Raw genomic sequence first — 18707 nt, forward strand, 5'->3', positions numbered from 1 at the left:
GACCTAGCAAGAGACATGTATATACATTTGTCTTGTATATATGTTTTATGGCATATAAGCATGTTGTAGTGTAGAAAACCTTTTAATAAGAGGCACCTATTTCATGTTGCATTATAAAAGTTGAAATGGTGTTTCAAGACTATTTATAAATAAATAAATAATAATAATAATGATCAAATTATATAAATATATATACAAATCTATATAAATATTTATAATATAGCAATAAAATAGATACTAAATATATGTAAATTAGATAGACATTGACGACACAAGTTACCTAAAATCAAGTTTGACTTCACTATCACATATATATATTTATTATGCAATAGCATAAAGTGAATGGATGAATAGATTATTAAATAAAATTGAAATTAAATATTCAAAATAGTTTTGCGGTTTTGTATTAAGTTAATAGGTTCTGGGGGTGTTTCTTTCAGTTTGAGGGTGTTCATTAAAACAAAAAAAGTTTTGTAAGGTGTGACACAGGTTCAAATGGATATGATAAGAAACAATTGTATAAAAGATCATCCTGCCAAGCATTAGTGTATGTATGTATATGTATGTATGTAACACATAAGCTGAAACTAGACATTTAAAAGCTGTTTTACATAACAAATATGAATAATAACCTATTATCATAATGACAGCAGTTTCCATGTTATCTTTAAATGTGAATGGTCTCAGATACATACAAAACAGAAAGTAGTGAACTATATTTAAGAATGCAAATGGGCACACGTTTGCAAAGAACTAAGTATGTGAATTTGCTAAAGGATTTCAGGATGGTTATTCAGCGGAATATCTGGTATTTTGGAACAAGTGCAAATTGACCTAAGAGGGGGTGATTTAAAAAATAAATTAGAGTTAAGGGAAGCTGTATGGCAGATTGAATTAAATGCACCCCCCCCTGCATTAATGACAAATTTTCCCTCCAACCATTTTTATTGAAGACGTTTTTAGAAGTGGTATAATCATTCTTTTAACAAAAGGTTTAATAAGTATTTTTTAATAAGGTTTTTATTTCATACTGGTAGCAAATGAGAGTTTTTGTAACTATCTGAGTTTTCTTTTATGACCTTTTGGGATAAGTTTCTTATGGATTTTTATGTATACTGTCTCTTTAAATGTTTCAATTATGTTAACCAGTGGCTGCTTTTAATGTAATTATTTAAGGAAAGTGATTATTTTTAAAAGCATTCTGATGAAGTCCTAATTTTAACAGGATGAAAGCGCTTAATGCTTTTATTGTGTTTTAGCAAATAAAGTGGTGATTTTATTGAGTTGTTTCTTGGCCAGTACAATTTTTTTTATTTATCAGTAGAATATCTGGGCCAAAAAAGCAGAGTACTTATATTATCTGTGAAAGGAGCTCCAATAGTGATAGAAGAAGTAAAAAAGACAATGGTAGATTTGTAGTAGTAAGGTGCTGCTGGCAAGGGAGGAGAATTACACTGGCATGTATTTCTATTCCACCTAAAACTGCTACAATGGTGCTTAAGAAAATTCTTTGAGAAATGATTGGCTTTCAGCAGGGAATATTACTTATATGTGGAGACTGGAATTTGACTTGCAAAAGTGAGGATGTATCTGAGGGGCCTAGAAGGAAAAATATAGCAAAATGGAGTAATTATTTGAAGACATTTATAAAAATATGCGGTATGGAAGATGTAAATTGAGTATTAGGAGTCGGGAGAGAATTTCTATACTATTCCCCGAATACAAAAACTGGGCAAGGTTAGACAGAAATTTTATTTCACAGGAGCACGTGCATTCAATTGAAAGTTTTGATACACATCTAATAACTATTTCAGATCATGTGCCAATAATAATTAAAATAAAAATGCAGTGTAATGAAATAAAAATGAGACAGTGGTGCTTCCCCACATACTTGTTAAATAAAGATGAATTTAAGGAATGGGTAGTGGAAATTACTCAGGAGTTATTAGAAAAGATATAATTTTTTTCAGAAAATATAGCTAGGGAATTGGATAAAATTAAAGTGGAGTTTAAATGAGGTAGAAATAGAAGAACAAGAGATATGGTTAAGAAGTAACAAGAATTATTTAGAGGGCTGAGGAAGGATAATGCATTGCAGAATAGGGGGAATCTCACTGAACAAGAAGAGGCACAATTGCAGAGTGCTAGAGAGAATAAGGGACTTCCTCGATAATGTACATGAGTTTAGAAAGATCGCTGTTAAGCAACAGTTTTTTGATAACTCCAGAACACAAAAGATTGTAGCACAATGGCTCAGACAACAGAAAGTAGAAATGGCTGTTGCCAAGCTTAGGGAACCTATAACAAGGAGAATAACCAGAGATCATGTAGAGGTATTAGAAATATTTCAGAAATTTTATGAAAATCTGTATAAAGCAGAAAAATGTGGAAATCAAGAAAAAGTACAAATAAAAATGTCTATGGAAGAACTATAAATATGCCAAGGTTAGAGGTAAATCAAGCTCAATTGCAAACAGGATAGGAGGAGATGGGATAAAATGTTGATGTATAATCAATCTACAGGAATGTCTCCAGGAATAGATGGTATTCCTGTGGAAGTCTGACATCAGGGAAGGAGAGAAGAAAGTGATAAAGATCTGGAAGGTTTTGTTTAACACATCCTAGAAGAAATTTGTGGTGGCTGTAATACCTAAAGATGGTAAAGCCCCATCTGATCCAGCTTCATGCAGGCCCATTTCGATTCTAAACCATAAATATAAAGTGTTTGTCCATAATGTCTAAAAGAATGGCAGTGGTGATGACAAAATTGATAAATATGGATCATTGAGATTTTGTGGAGAGGAGGCAAACATTTGACACCATTACTAGAACAATGATGATCCAAAGCGGAGCAGAATTTAAGATAATACCACGGCTGTTGGTGGTCTTGATGCTGAGAAAGCATTCAACAGAGTAAGCTGCGATTTTATGAGAAGGACAGTGGAAGCATTCATATTCCCTGATAAAATTATAAGGTTATAAGATAAATGAGGGATCAGAGGAGAAAATTAAAGTGGGAGCGTTCCACTCTGATAAGTTCTGTTTGAACAGAGGAACTGTCCTCTTTCCTCTTTGTTATTTGTGTTATATTTACAACCACTGGTAAAAAAAATAAGGGACTCAAAAATACAAGTATATAATTGGTGTGGTAATCAAGAAAAGTTGACTTTATTTGCAGATATTATTATTTTGTATGTTGAAACCAAAAAAGGACATTTCAGTGTTGTGGAACATTCTGAGATAGTTTTAAGTCCTTTCAGATTACAAAATTAATGAAGATAAAACAAAGGGAATCGCTCTTAAACTATGTACCCACACACAAATTGGTTCAGCAATACCGCTATGTATGGGGTGAAGATAAAGTGAACTACTGTAGGAGCATGGGTTATAAAGGATTTTGTTATGTCAGCTTAGAATATGTGGGAAGAGACTAAACAAAAGATAATACAAAAACTTAAACTAAAACATTGGGATCTCTGTTTCGTGGATTGGGATAGCAAGATGCAAACAATGAAAATGTTAGCCCTTTTAGTTTTATACACAGGTTAGGCATATTTTTATCTACCAGAGGAGAAGTTGTGGTTAGCAGTTAATAAAGAGTTGAATGATTTTTATCCAAGAGGGGAAGAGGGCAAGAGTCAAGTGGGATGAGCTGATCATGCCAATAGAACAAGGTGGTTTGGGTTTACCCAATTTCAAGGGGTATTTCAAAGCCACACAGCTAAGGCTTCTATGCATAGCATAAACAAAAATCTATAATTCAAATTGGTAAGAGCCTTAGCTGTGTAGCTTTGAAGCTCAAGAAATACAGAGACAATGAATGCAGATAGTTAAGGAGAATAACAATAATAATGCAGAATATTATGTTCATAAAGTAGCAGAAAGTATTCTAAGAATGAAACCAATATGAGAATGGAGAAAAGAATTTCTGTTGATAGTGATACCTGCAATTAGGGTTACAGAGAATGGGCAAGAGGGGGCTGGAATTTACTGGAGAAAACTAGCAAATTAACCAAGGTTTTGGGAGCAAATAATTATACAGTGAAAGGTAACAGAATGGGAATAGGCCGAGAATTTATCTGGGCTGCAGGCTAGAGATTGCCTTCCCCTATCAAAGACTGATATCAGAGTATAGGCAAAGAGAAAGGAACGTGGGGTCCTAAGTGAAAGACCAGCACTGGTAGTTTTTAGTAGAATCTAGAACAGAAGCTGCTGTTAAAAATGGGAAAATTACTAGGGCATAGAAAATATTGCATGATAACTGTAGGACTCAATCAGAGGAGGTTAGAAAGATTTAGGAAGAGAGATTGTATAAGCAGTTCACAACGAAACAATGGGAGGATATATGGCTTCCAAATGTGTAACAAAGTGTAGAAGACTTAGGATCTTTGCTTGGAAGTGTTTGCACAAGTATTTTTATATCCCACTCAGACTCTAAAGAATTTTTCCTTAGGTAGACTGCGAATGTTGGAGGTGTGATGTGGAAGACAGAGGTAATTGGGAACATATTTTTTGGAGTGTAATGAGTTGGCAGACTTTAAAAGTTCCCTACAGTGTATTCTGTCAAAAATACTGAGTGATCAAATTGTTGCAACTAAGGAAATGATTTAATTTTGAGCTGTAACACCCAGAATCGGAATTGTCTTAATTCTGGTGGCTGCTAAAAAGCAATTACTTAGAAAATGAAAATGAAAAGTCTAAACCAACTGTACTAGAAGCAGTGAATGTACTAACAGAGATAAAAGAACCCAAAGTGGTTCTTTAGAAAAAAGTAGGAGCAAATTACATAAAAAATGGAATTGTGGAAACAATACATGCAAAATAATGTTTTGGAGGATGAATGAGGTTTACGAGAAGGAATTGAATGAGCTACCTAATATCTGAATGACAATGACTATATGGATTATAAGTGATGTAGAATATTTACAAATGAAATTATTGCAATATGGTTTGTTTATATGTAAATAAATGTATGATTGCCTATGTCAGAAGTGATAACTCAATAACAAGGTTTCTTGTTTAAAAAAATGAAACGTCAGAAAAAATATACTTTTTATATGGAGCAAAGACTTGAAATAGTGCCTATGTCAGAAGTGATAACTCAATAACAAGGTTTCTTGTTTAAAAAAATGAAATGTCAGAAAAAATATACTTTTTATATGGAGCAAAGACTTGAAATAGTTCTGTAGTGTTTCATACGTGGAGAGCTGACCTTGGGCAGTGGTGTAATTATGGAGTGTTTAAATGAAGCAGGGATAGACGTACTAATTAAGGCTATGTTAAAATGTGTGTAAGAGGTTTTGCATTTTTTCTCTTACTAGTTTGAGAACTTGACAAATAAAATAAACAAATGACAACTGCGGAATACTGTTGAACAAATTGTACTTAAGTGCTTTTCGTTCAGTAAATCACAAACTTGTATGGGGCTGTTGACTTGATTTGGTAGTTGGTTAATATTAGGGGGTGGGAAATCAGTTAGTGATATCCAATACAGAGGAAAGAAGGAAGCTTTTAAATTTTTCATGGAAGCAGGTGACATCTCTTTGTTGATTGGTTTTGGGATTCTTTAATGAGTTTGTAATCTTTCCAATAATTTGCTTTATTTCTTTCCAGAACAGTTTGGGATTTCAAGAAAGTATAGATTTTTTTTTCTTAAGTACAGTGATTTAGCACTGTTTGTTGCTTTTCTCATAGCTTTTCCAGGGGTGAGATAGGTTTGGTGAAGGTTTTGATTACTTGGTTCTTGTTTCCAGTCTTTCCATGTTTGTCCCTGTCTTTCATTTTTTTCTATTTTATATAGCTGGTAAGCCATGAGTTTGGTAGGTATCTTGGTAGACTCTGAAAGTGCCTTAATCCTTCCCTGTAAGCTGTCTCTGTAGCTCTACAAAGAATCTGTATGTGCAGCTTTCTTCCTTTAATACTGAACATTTCCAAAAAGGCTATGCCAATATCACAGACTGTTTTGGGCTATTATTGGCTAAAGATCTGTTATCTCCAAAACGGCCTGACATATTCACATAAAATGTTCAAATCTCCTCTTAGATTATGCACCTAACTTCAAAAGTAAAGGAAGAGCTTCTTCAGGAATTTAAATGAAAAATAAACAATGTTCATACCATTTTATGCCATAACAGTTAACAAGAATGGAAATTTCAGATGTTTACAAAAGTACTTCTTTTTACACCTGAAGTAACATCAGCAACTATATATTTATGTTCTTGACGGTTTGTACATTTGTTTATAGGTAAATACTAGGCTTGCACCTAACTTCAAAAGTAAAGGAGGAGCCTCTTCAGGAATTTAAATGAAAAATAAACAATGTTCATACCATTTTATGCCATAACAGTTAACAAGAATGGAAATTTCAGATGTTTACAAAAGTACTTCTTTTTACACCTGAAGTAACATCAGCAACTATATATTTATGTTCTTGACGGTTTGTACATTTGTTTATAGGTAAATACTAGGCTTGCTGCCCTTGTGGGCCATTTTGTTGCTCTGAACAGAACTCTCAGTTAAACTTTAACTGAATGTTTTGCATATATTGAAGTTTTTAATGTCCGTTCGGACCATATTTTGATTACACCAGCAAATGCCACTATATCTGTATTGCTTTCATACCTTCTTCAACATTTTCAGGAAAAGATACAATGATGTTATGGCCTTAAAGAACACTGCATGAGTTAAAAACTCTAGAAGTAAGACAGCACTGTCTAAGTGTGTGGATATCACTCAGCACTAGTAAAGTCCGTCTTTCTTGCTGTAACATTAGAAATGACAGAAATTATCACTTTTCTGGTATTTAATACTTACAGCATGATAAAGACATGATAATTAATGTTTACTGAGTTTGTAAGCCAGAACACAACACCTGTATATGTTTGCAATGAAATGCATTGTATAAAAGTGATCCGTTTCATAGCTATTCAGATGTCTCGGGAAAATATGTTGTTATGTTGTTGACATTTAACTAGAGAAACCAGGTCAGTACCTTATTTGGCTGTAGGCAATACTAGAGCTAGATGATGGAAACATTCTGGCACTAACATCACTATGAATTGGTAAAATTATATAAACCAATTAATTTCATTGATTAAAAACATGCATGTTTGTAGCACTTCATAAAAGCAGAATTGTCTTGTTTCAATTTCTAACCTATTGTTAATTACTGAATTGGTAAAAGAATGTGAACAGGGAATCCCACATTTTAGAGGTCTGCAAAATGGTAGCTACACAGAATAATCCAATATTAGACATATATGAAGGGTGGTAAGGAGTGTAAGTCTGTATGAAGACCTTCAGAAACATATTTCTAGAGACTGAAATTGCTGTAGTAGCTTCACTTTAAATATTTCATAGTCAGTGCTAAAACAGCATTTGGGAGGTAGTGAGTGCCAGATTTACATGGTATGTTTTGTTTTTAATCACCTTTATTAAATTATCACGCAAGACATAGGCAAACATATATAACTAGAAAAGAAAACAAATCATATATTTTTTTTTCCATTTACATACATTATACAATACTTAGGTTCATAGATTAGTACTGGGTTAACTGCCCTTGAAAACCATTTTAAGCCTAGCCAATTATCCCTTGTGAGACCCAAACCCTGCACTTTGTGTTTATAAGGCAAACACCTTAACCATTAGGCCACCCCCAACCCATCCTTCCAACACATATGTTTTCTTTCTTTATAACTGTCATCAGTCCAACATTACATAAATTGTTCAATTTATACCTTCATTTAAATCTTGCTCTTATTCTTAAACATTATTCTGCATGTATTGTTCCCATAATTTACTTCTATGTAATTTGTTCCTTCCTTTTTCTAAAGATCTCTCTATCAGGTCTTTTGTTTCTTTTATGATATACAGTACTTCAAATGTAGCTGGTTTATTCTTTAATCTCCATGGCAGCCAAAAGAATAAAACTTAATAAGGTCTTACTATGTCTAGGCATTTCAGATCCCATGTCCAAGTTCAAAAGAATCATTTCCTTATTTATACAGTCATTTGCTTACCCATTTTTTTCTGACAGAGTATTCTGTAGGGAATTTTTAAATTCTGACAACTCATCAATACTCTCGAAATATACATTCCCAGTTACCGGTTTCTTCCCCATCACTCATCCAGCATTTACTCTCTAACTGAGGAAAACTTCTTTGAAGTCTGCTTGGGATATAAAAATACATATGCAAACACTTCTAAGCAAAAATCCTACACCTTCTAGACTTTGTTGCATACTTTGTGTCAATATGTATGGTCTCCCATTGTTCTCTTGTAAACTGCGTATTGAAGGGGCATGTTTTGAGAAAGGAAGTTGATCAGTGGGAAACATTCCTACCTGTCTCTTGAGTACTAAGGACTCTGATGTCTGAGACTGAAAAAGATGTTGCAGATCTTGGAGTCTGGCTTGGAGGAAGATAAAGAAAAGAACATGTCAATGGGTAGAAGCTTGTGTTTTTGAGAGAGAAGCAGAAATATAGGTGGCTTGCTGTATTCAGCAGTGATAAGATGAGAAAGAAAAGGAGGAGAAAATGATGAAGTAACCAGTCTCACAAGCCACTCTTTCTGATTTTGTACTATTGGTAAGTATATCCAGTGTAATGAAAGTTAAGGTATATTCTAAGTTGGGGATAACGCTATTGGTTCTTGCTGCTTTTCATATGAAATACTGATTGATTTTAAGTTGCTTATTTAATTTAATTTAATAATCCACTTTGAAGGATCAATGAAAGTGATATATAAATCACACATCTAAGTAATTAAACTTTTCAACATGCTGAATGGAGAGAACATCAGAGCTTGAAATAGCTACTGATTGGGTAGTGTTCAGCCTTGCTTTGGTTCCAGACTGCACAGTTTTTATTTTGGCAATATTTTCAGTTTGATTCATTGTCTTAAAAATGGGAAATTCTAGACATCTGTGAAGTTACTATATAGCCGATTCTAAACTTTTATTACACATTGGCCTTCCCCATGCAAAATCAAGTAATTTGTATACACAGCAAGGAGATTATCATTAAATCTGAGGTAGAGAGAAAGAGGTCTTAGGAGAGATGCCTGATGATCTCCAATAAAAAAGTTGGATTTGTAAGAAATATATCTGGTATACTAAGAATTACAGTTCTGATACCCTCTTCAAAGTCCTTGCTATCTACTTAAATAATCTAGGATTTTTATCTATACAATTTCCAAGCATCTTGGATAAGATGGGAACAGCAGAGATGGGATAGTAGTGATAAAGTAAGTTAAGATAGGAAGTTTCAGGAAAGGAGTCATTTTTGAATGTTTTAGAGAAGAATATATAATCCTGGAGTTAAGGTTAGATTACATAACCATGTATATGGTTAAGCCATTAGGTGGGCACACATTTTAAGAAAGCCTGGGTGAATGGCATTACAGTCACAAGATTCAAGTGACTCGAATATGTCTAAATCATTTTAACCTGTCTCACAGTAACAACCATAAAAATAACTTGTTGAAATAGGTCTTCAGATTTTATGGACCAGGATCATGATAAGAAGCCAGTGTACTCGTTATGGGGGTAAGTAATGAGGAGGTAGCAGGTCATCAGGTGTTGTTTTGGAGTCCAGATGATGGATGTAGGGAGAGTAGGTGAGATAGTGAGTGGAGAGGAAGAGTCATCTCAGGGTAGTATTGTTTCAGTTTCATGAGAGATAGCTTTACCACAAAGGAGGAGAAATGGAGGGATGCATTTTGGTTTATTGCCTGTGGGAGTTTTTAGTTCTTTCCACAATGGATCTGGTTACTGAATAGGGTTGCCTTTCCTGATCTTAGAAAAGCTGTTTTAACTAAATGAATTCAAGGCAGAAGGATTTCCTTAAGCTCAGAAAGGGGAGTTCACAGTCTGGGTTGCCATTGTGCTTTCCAGCATTTCTAATCATTATGTCCACGTTGCAGATGATGTCGCTTTGATCTTGCTTTCTATGTCGTTTACATGATTTCCCTGTGCCTAGAATAAGACTTCTGAGTAAGTTAACATTTTGTTGCAATTTTTAGTAAACTATTAGTTTACTGTTTTATATTTGTTGATTATGATTAGATTTTAAATATGTTCAGTAAGTTGTTCTAACATATCTACTTAATCACCCTGATAGCTTAGGTCATAGGAAGCAATTCTGTCATTCCTTTTCTTAATGTTTTTACTACTTGCATATACACTGTTTGATAAGTATACTTTTGTTTCCCAACCTTTTCTAAATATTAATGTGACTTTATCACTTTTCGACTATAGGTTCTTCTAGGTGAATCTTGTAGTTGAGCCTTGGTCATTGATGCTGCTTTCCTTATAAAGTCCTTTTTTGTTTTCATTCAGGAAATACATTCTTATTTTACTTAATTTTGTATTAGGACACTAAACATTTTTGTCTTGTTTCAACATTGCATATCACAGTTTGATTATTTCTCTAACAAAATCATGAGTTTGCATGTTTAGTTCTATTAATAGCAAATGCTTAATTAAATGTATTTCTCAATATTGTATTAGCACATTTCCATTTTAACATGGACAGATTGAGCAACTATGCCTTACAATATTTAACTACAAATTTTTGATTCACTATACTAATGCTGAACATAAATCCATGTGTCAGAATTCCATGAAATTTGACCCACTGTGTTCTGTATCACAATGTAAAATTTCAGATAATGCTATTAACTGTGTTGTAGAAATGGCTTATCACTGTGGACAATTGCTACTTTTATAGATGCATGAAAAGATGATATTTCTGATTTTTAATACCCTAATTCTATTGTTGGTTAGTACAAGCACTGAATTCCCCCTGGAACCACATCTTAGCCAGACAAACAAACTTGATATCTCTCATACCCTCAAGTCTATTCCAGTATGTATTCAAAAAGTATTATAAATATAATAGGGGCAACAGAGGTAATAAAAAAGACCCATATCAGACTTAATCACCACCAATTAAGATTGGGAAAAGAAAATTCAAGGGTAATTTGACCTTGAAAATAAAAAGAAAAAGGAAAGTAACTAACCCGTCATTATATCCTACTACAGCTAATCGCATTATTTCTTTTGACAGAGATGGAATGGACTTATGACATTCTTTAATCTTAAACCCTCTCCAGTCTTCTATTGATTAAGATGATAATATTGTCTTTGAAATTAATGTAATCAAACAGAATATTGGAAGAAATTAACATGATAGTGTTCCTTTAATTATTTACAACTACCTTGAAGTTATCATAATAACATGAAGCTCAAAGGAAGTAATCCTGATACAAATTAGGAATTAAATAAGAAAAAAATTAAGAATAAGAGCATTAGGTGGCCTAACAAAGTACCTTAATTTAGAGATTCATCATTATAAATCTAACAATACCGTACCCAATTATGTTTCTGATGTTAATATTTTAAATGTTAGCACTAATTCTGTTAAACTTTCAAGTTCATATTCTGACTATAAAGAGGTTTTAATCTTGTCCAATTATATGTTTAAGCCAATTAGAAAAGCATTAAATGATTTAGACAGGTTCAGGGTAACTGTAGCAGTTCTACATTATTGAAATTTACTAACATACCAGATATGATACCTAACCTCTGCAAAACTAGATCAGTTTATAAACGTATACTGATTCAGTCTGGACTTAATGATCTTTTATTTATTCTTTTAAATCACATGAAAAAAATGTGTTCTGAGAATTATTGAATCTACCAACACTGGTGTAGGTTTCACTGAACTATTTCCATCTCATAAAATAAAAGACTATAGCAATAACCCTTGACTGGGTGTGGGTAATGCTGGATTTACCCACGGTTGGTATGGTTTGGTCACGAGGGTGAAGCCCGAGTGGCCAAACAAAGCCAACCGTGGGTAAATCCAGCATTACCCACACCCAGAAGTGGGTTATTGCTATTATACAACATTATTTCAGAAAAAAAATAATTACTTTTCTTAAATAATGGCATTGTATAATGCCTCCTTGCTGCCCTTCCACAGCTGTCTGGTATTCTGCGGCAGTTCTGATGTACTGCGCATGCGTATACTTACGCAGTACATCAGAGCTGTGGGCAAAAGCAATGGAGAAAGCAAGATCTCTGTTGCTTTTTACAACCTGTCTCGCCATGTTAAACGTGTTTAACATAGCAAGACAGCTTTAAAAAAAGCAACGGAGAATCTGTGTTGCTTTTTTTTAAAGCTGTCTCGCTAGGTTAAACCTATTTAACATAGCGAGACAGTTTTGAAAAAAGCAACGGAGAAAGCAAGCTCTCCGTTGCTTTTTTTAAAAGCTGTCTCGCTATGATAAACTCATTTAACATAGCGAGACAGGTTGTAAAATGTGCACGCTGACCAATCAGCGTGCACATTTTGAAATATTAATGGGGAGTTGTTGTATAATATTGCTTTACCAATGCTTTCTTATTTAATACCTGGTGAAGGCACTTATGTAGCACATTTTCAGTTAAACTTCTTACTGGGAAGAATTCTGTTTTGATTACGGGATGTTTGATAAAGATAATTTCCATCCCGAATCCTGTGGTGATGCCTATATAGTAAAGTTAAGGAACATATTAAGGTTTTTTTAGGAACAAGATGGTTATCACTAATAGAAAACCTGATTTTTTTATCTGAAAGTCTACTTTTATGATGTACACAGTCTTGGAAATAAAGTTCATGATTTATTGAGTAGAATGAAAGTTGAATTTTATTTTATGTTGTTGAAACTTTGGACATGAGTGAATTAATATTTCCAGAATTCACAAAGTATTATTGTTGGTGGTGTCTTATTATTAGCAGAAGCTTCCATATCCTCCCTATTAATTTCATCAGAATTAGAGTTATGAAACCATATTAGTGAATCTGGCTTTCCTGGTAGGGATGAAGTAAGGCTTACATCATCATAGGGGAAACCTTCTGTGGATACTGTCTACATAATAGTTATCTACAATACCTAGACATTTCTATTAGGCACAAACAGGTTACTTTTGTCAGTGACTAATTATCCTAAGATAAATTGGGGTAATTATACATCAATTTTAAAATATGAACATTATTTTTTAGATATCATATTTCCTTATGGACTCAGACAGATCATTAAAGAGCTGACTTCGGATGAAAATATTCTGGAATTAATAGTTAGCAGCAACGATACCCTGATTAAAAATTGTTTTAGGTGCACTATTAGGAATGTCAGATCACAAGTCATTATTTTTAAACAAGTTAATATTAGTAATACCACTTACATAAGATATTGTTACAGATTATTGGATTATGACACAAGTCACCTTCTCAAGTAAATGGGTTTGATGTAACCGGTTTGGACTAGGATTAGGGATGCAGTAGTTCTGTGAACATTATATTGAATTATTTGTAAAGCAATGCATGTAATAATGGCACATTTAAAAATAAAAAAAAAATCAATAACCTCATAGATGAAATTCTTCTTTACATAAATTATAAGAAAAAAATATTTAGACGCTACCAAAAATATCCTTCTGATAGAAGTGTGTTCTTAATAATGTTAGTAAAAAAATCGCTCTTTTTGAAAGAAGATAAGCAGACGATAAAATAAAAAAATATTACCAATACATAAATAATGTCACTAATACAAGTCATTTAATATCTACTATAATTCACAATAGGACATTAGTATCACAACCTAAAAGAATGTTTTCAATCAATGCTTTTCTAGTTTCACTGGTCCCTTAACTACTTCAGATTCCACTATTAATTAGTATACAGTTACATCTCGTAGAGATTCTTGTTTAAGTCAGAATCCATGATCTGTTGTTTAAAAAGGATATGAAAGAGCACCTCTATGGTGTCTGACAATATCACAGGCATTTTAATTCATAATTCCCCGAAAGTGTTACTACCTGTATTACCTACTATTTTAATTGCCTTTTTTTGGATATGTCCCTAACACTTGCTTGGAAAGTGTCTTCTGCAACTCCCATCTAAAACAGCAAAATAAGCTTGATAGGAAATTATAGACAACTCAGCGTAACTTCATTATTTTCCAAAAGTTTAGAAAGATGTCTTATTCAGCTTTTCCTGGACCCTGATTATATTTCAAGAAATACTGTCCTTGGTCAACATAGTTTTGTTGCAAGAAAATCAACTCTCACCAGTCTTAGATAATTTTATGATTAGGCTTTAGCAACTGATATTGGCCTTTCTTTAGGTGTTGTTTTTTGATTTTTGCAAAGGCATTTCGTACTTTATTTCAGCATTCTATATATAAAGCCATAGTAAAGTCAGTGTTAACCCTTTCCTGGTAAATTGCCTGTCTGGTAGAGCCCAATGTGTCACAGTTACAGGCTGTAATAGATTGTATAAATATATTTTTTCATATGTTGATGCCACCTATAATTCATTTGAGTGAAAATGTTAAAGTATGTCCATCCGAAAAGCTTTATATTTTAAAAACAATTTAAATGTCAATATGAACTTTTGTATAAATAAAGTTTTGGTTTTATTGATCTGAAACTATTAAAATATGTTCATCCAGTTGAAAAAATACTCGAACTGAGATCTTTAAATTATAAAGAGCCAATAGTAAGAGATGCACAAAAAGAAAATATTTGCACTGAATACCAGATATTATTATTGGTGTTGTTTTGTATAACTAGAACAATTGCAGCTCAACAACACCAGAATTACAGTATATAGATGGCAACCCACCGTCAGCTAGGTTTATAGTTAACAGCAGAAGAACACGGCACGGACTGGTTAACTGGTTAAAAACTTTAATAATGAAACATCTCAATTAACAAAAATAAAAACGACTTGGTTAAGCGTTTTCATCTGCGCAAAATGCAGACTTCATCAGAACCATTAAACTTTGTAAACCAACACTCTTTTAAAACCTTTTTGGCACCAAATAGCGCTACACAAATTTAAAGTGCTAGTGACTAATTTCATATAGTCATTCACATAATTCGAGATTTTATACAGGTTCTCATCAATGTCAGCTACAATCACTCAATTCATTATCTATAACATAAATAAAATTCTCGGTACATATTATGACTATTTCAATTCATTATAAAATGTATACTGTGTTAATATAATTTTAAAAAAATTTTTTTCTTTTTTAAAAAACATATTTCCTATCCATATATAATCACCTTGTACTGAACACTAATATTTTAGTACCTAAAATATAAATGATTTGCATATCCAATTCCTAATACATGAAAAATAAATAATTGATTAATAAATAACTCCATACATATTGTAATATTTGAACACCTTATACTACAAGTGTGTATACTACCCTAGTCAGTGCCTACAGAATGAATGCAAAATTTGCATATAACATATCACAAAACATATAGTACAATGAAACCACTTATTATATGAATAAAACTAACTTAATAACACAAAACAAGCATGAGTATGGAAATGAAGATATAATATTTGAGCATAATTATTGCAATATCAAAAGAGGTTTTATTGATATATATTCGTTTAGTCCTGGTTCCCTAGATGCATCCGTTTTTATTTGCTAGACAGTCTCCCTTTTACTTAAAATAGCTTTAAAATTTCCTCCCCTGGCAGAAAAATGCACCTGATCAATAATGGCAAACCTGAAATTATGTGTGTCATCATATTTTTATATGCCTATAAAGTGCGTTCTTTATATCTTTAGTCTTTATTTTATATAAATGATCATATATACACTTTCGAAACTGTCTCTCCGTCTTACCTATATAGAAAGCAGGACATAATATACATTTTGCCAAATAAATTATATTTTTTGTGTTACAATTACCCCTCTTGAATTTCATATACGTCTTGTTTATATCTTCCAATCTACATCCCTCACTTTCATTAAGTACTGAGCACTGATTACATGAACCACATCTCCTAGTTACTCCTTTTTTATTGATGCTTTCTCGGTCTCTACTACTGTGCTGCAGATATTGTTTAATATTCATACCCATCTTGTGTACAAAATTAGGTCTTAAACCCACAATATTTTTTACTTCATCATCTACTATAAGTGAATTCCAGTGTCTTGTGATGATTTCATTAACATATGATGTATGCATTAAAACACATACTTTGTTGTATGGATTAACGTCATTATTGACTTTGTTCACCGTAATGTTGTTAATTTCAACACCCAATATAGGGGGATACTTTTTACCCCACTCATTTCGGACATACATAGATACATCATCTAGTAGCCATCTGGGGTACCCCCTATTAGCAAACACTGTTGTGATATATTCCAATTCCTTTTCCATCACATCAAAATTGGATGACATACGTGCCGCCCTTATACATTGCCCTTTGAAAATATTTTTCAATATATATTTTGGGTGGTTACTAGAGTACTCCAGATATCCATTAGAAAAGGTATCTTTTCGATGGATTTCAGATTGAAATCCTTCACTAGTATGCCTTATAAATGTATCTAAATATGATATCCCTTCTTCGCTGATGTTGTATGTAAATTTTAAAAGCTCACTAGTCTGATTGATATATTCAATGAAATCCTTTATAATCTCGTTAGGTCCATTCCATAGAATGAACATATCGTCAAGAAATCTAGTATAGTAGGATATATATTTGTAATATCCACACTTATTGCTATGCCTTTAGTTTTTTTGTAGTATTCCCATTCAAAGAATATAAAATTATTGTCTAAAACTATTCCCATCATATCAGTAATAAGATTAACATGGTCCCAATTCATATTGGAAAATTTACTCAAACTACTTCAAAAATCATTGAGTCCCTGATCTCTTGGTATACATGAAAATAAGTCAACCACATCAATGGTAATGTAGATTAACTTTTCTTTCCACATTTGTGGAGTAAGATGGGATAAAAACATCCAAGAATCTTTTACCAGATGTGGTATCCTGTCATAGATCGGTTTTATCCATCTGTCTATAACCACTCCAATAGGGAATGTTTTTGATTTACTACCTGATATGATGGGATGAAAAGGAGGTTTTACAATATTCTTATGAACCTTAGGGATACCTACTATGGTCGCCATTATGGGAAAATCAGCTTTCATGAAATTACATATATCCTCAGTTATTCTTTGATCTATTAAATATTCATTTAATGCCAAATCAATTTTCTTGTAACATAATATTGATTTCACTCAAAGACGTTATTTCATAGTTACCTGATTCCATTAAAATTGTTTGCATTTCATTTATATAATCAATCGTATTATAAAGTACTATACCCCCCTTGTCTGGTTTCATGACTCTAATATTTTTATTCCTAGATAATTCCACCAGACACTGCCTCTCCTTCATATTTAAATTGTCTTTCAATAAATGTTTATTAGTTGTTTTGTTGAACCACTGAATATCAAAACAAACTAATTCTTCAAAATTTTACACTTTTATGACTCAGGGGTATACAAGTACTTTTTTTCTTACATACATTCCTATTAATATTAACTACATTGTTGGATATGCCACTTTTGTTATTGAATGATAACGCCAAATTTAGCCTTCTACAAAATAATTTAAATTCAATTAAGGTATCAACTACATCAAACTCCATTATTGGTATATATTTCATACCCTTAATAAACAAGGACCCCTGTTCATCTCTAATTATTCCATCGGTGTAATTGTAAATCTTTAAATCATTAAAGTGATTAACTATTTTATTATTCTCATCATCACAAATTGGTACATCCTTTTCTTCATTTAGTGTGACTGATGTAATAAGTTCATCAAAACAATAACCTTCATGCTTCGAAAGAACTAGATCTACCATTGAGTTTGTCGATTCCTCTGGTAATAATATTGCTTCATGTGTGGTTTGTAATAACGCCCCCCTTGAAAATTTGTACCCCTTTCCTCATGTATCTAATCATTAATATCATAATTCTTATTTTCATGTATAATATATGAATGTTTCCAAATATAAGCTTTGTTTTCCTTGTATTGTTCCATATCACGAATAATTTTATTATTTTTTCTCTCATATATCTTTACTGCTTTACTGTCCACTAAATCAAATTGTTTATTATACAAATCACGCCATTGAGGAAAAAGTAAATCAGTTAATATATCCTTGTTCAACTTCTCCAATTCCATAACAATTCTACTCAGTTTTTCATCATTTTTCTTAATTAATAGCTTCATATAGTTGATGCCACAAGTATTGAACAAGGTGTTGAACTTTGGTGTCATTATCTAAATCAACACCCATAGGTAGCTTAAAAAATCTTAATCCCATGGGTACAATCCATAGGGATATACATTTTGTTAGATAGGCATTATCGATTTTAATACTCTTGATATTCAACAACTGTTTACCCATAAGGTAAATCATGTCCTTCAAAGTTCCATAATTCACACTTTTTCTTCTTTTCTGTGAGACTCTTTTACTGTAGACACTGCTTGTAGTGAAATCACAGTCATTAGATAAAAAATTATCCAGTTTATTAACTTCACTATCTATACTATTAACTTGTAAAACATTATCTCTTGGACTAGAAGAATGGTGTACAGTACCTTTATCCATATAAGGTTTGGATTTTGTTGTCGCGCATATGTTTTGACTGGTATTAACCGTTTAGGACGAGCTCCATTCCCCTCGAACTCATCATCTACTTTAAAAAGAGAGAAGTCAAATGTGAACTCATTGTCGGAATTCACATTAACATTGTTGCCAGTAGTGTTTCGATGAACAGGCAGTTCATTTCTTTGAATACCACTCTTTAAAACATCC

General features: G+C 32.6%; 1 protein-coding gene across 1 annotated transcript in view; it reads left to right on the top strand.

Annotated features, from left to right (window-relative positions):
* HYDIN (HYDIN axonemal central pair apparatus protein) overlaps window positions 1-18707 on the top strand; it is a 6673197-nt gene that overhangs the window by 6262736 nt on the left and 391754 nt on the right. The gene's annotated exons all lie outside the window — the stretch shown is intronic.

Source organism: Protopterus annectens, chromosome 8.part0 (assembly GCF_019279795.1).
Source record: "Protopterus annectens isolate FY-2018-M chromosome 8.part0, PAN1.0, whole genome shotgun sequence".
Classification (NCBI taxonomy): Eukaryota; Metazoa; Chordata; order Ceratodontiformes; family Protopteridae; genus Protopterus; species Protopterus annectens.